The sequence below is a fragment of the Phaseolus vulgaris genome, unplaced genomic scaffold, assembly GCF_000499845.2.
Source record: "Phaseolus vulgaris cultivar G19833 unplaced genomic scaffold, P. vulgaris v2.0 scaffold_86, whole genome shotgun sequence".
NCBI lineage: Eukaryota > Viridiplantae > Streptophyta > Magnoliopsida > Fabales > Fabaceae > Phaseolus > Phaseolus vulgaris.
In genome coordinates, this window is record NW_027174128.1 from 64,022 (window position 1) to 65,596 (window position 1,575).

The window sequence follows — 1,575 nt, forward strand, 5'->3', positions numbered from 1 at the left end:
TTTTCTTTATTTGTAATATCTTTGCTAGATGGTGCTTAAGAGGGAAACATAAGAAACCTCTTGTGTAAAAGCATCCTTAGTTGTAGTTTAGAAATATTAGTAGCTTAAGGGGGAGTGAACTTAGTAAGGGATGCTAGGGGGAGTGTAGATATGAGTTAGGAGGTGCCAAACTAGGAAGGAAAGTCATACTTCCTTCATGCACTAGTTGGCGCCGAATTTGAAGGTCATTAGGGACACATTTGCATTTGATTAGTCTTGCATTTCAGCACCTTATAGGCTATAAATAGAGGTGCTGCCCTTGTACAAATCAGATTTGGAAATTATAGTAAGAAAACTCTACTCAAATTGAGAGAGAAATTGGAAGAGCTTTGGTGCCTTCATCAAGTCTTATCTTGGGTGTCTATTGTGAACCTCAAGTGGCGGCAGCTCACTAATCTTGGAGTATCCACACTCTAAGTGGCGTGATCACTCACCTCTCCTTCCATATCCATAAGTTTTCTATTCTTGTACCGCCCTGGTAGTCGGAAGTGATGACGTGGCATCAAGCTACAGTATAGGCGTGTTGACAAGGCGCCAGGTTGGCAGAAGGGAAGGAAGTCGGGGGGCTCGTGAAGTCGCCAATTATTAAGTTGGCGTGTTCCGATCTCCAGCATACCAGAATCGGCGATCACCGGGTTAAAGATGAAGTCGCCAGATGTAGACTCAGGCGACCTAGTGATTGGAGATCGCCAGAGCAAGCACATCGCCAGAGATGAAGGTGGAGCAGATTATGAAGGCGGCCGGCGAGACCACAGGGAAGGTGTATGAAGGCACCCTAACTCGCCAGTTCCAGTAGAGATCGCACTCCCAAGTTAGCTATGTACTGGGCAGCACCATGCATAAATAACTTAGCCAAAAAGAGAGTCAGAAGCAGCGCCCAAGTCAAGGAGGCTCCAGATGATGGCACGTGTACAGTTGGATGCGAGCCACGTGTCCAGGTCTGTAACTGCCAGGAGAGAGAAAGTAACCAGGTATATAAGAGTTCTCAACGAACTTTCTGAGGTACGCACGTTCAGAATACATTCTTTACGCTTGCGAGTTATAAAGCTTACTGTGAGAGAGGATTTGCACGGTTCTTGTTCTCTTAGTATTTGGTGATTCGGTCACTGACTTGGGCGTTGGAGTGCGATCGGCCGCAGCGGCGCCGCTCTGTTTCTTTGCAGGTTCTTGAGGTGGATCTCGAAGAGGAACGGAGGTTTGAAGCGGTGCGCACGTCGATCCTTTGACGAGGCAGTTTCCAGCGTTCCGGTCAACAGGCAGGATCAATTCTCAAGCTTTGTTTCCTTTTTATGTTCTTCATTTCAGCTTACTTGTTCTTCAAATTCTGTTCGGTCCTTTGGCTGTAGTTTAATTTCTGTTCGGTAGTTTCTGTTTTTGGCTGAATCCAATTGTTAAATTCTTCAATTCTTGTTGTTTGATTCTATTTGACAATACATGGACTTCCATGTGAGCTTTGGTTCGGTGCAAAGTCTTGGTGAGTTCTTGAATTAGAACATTGATCCAATTCTAATTAAAGTGCCAATTCATGACCAACTC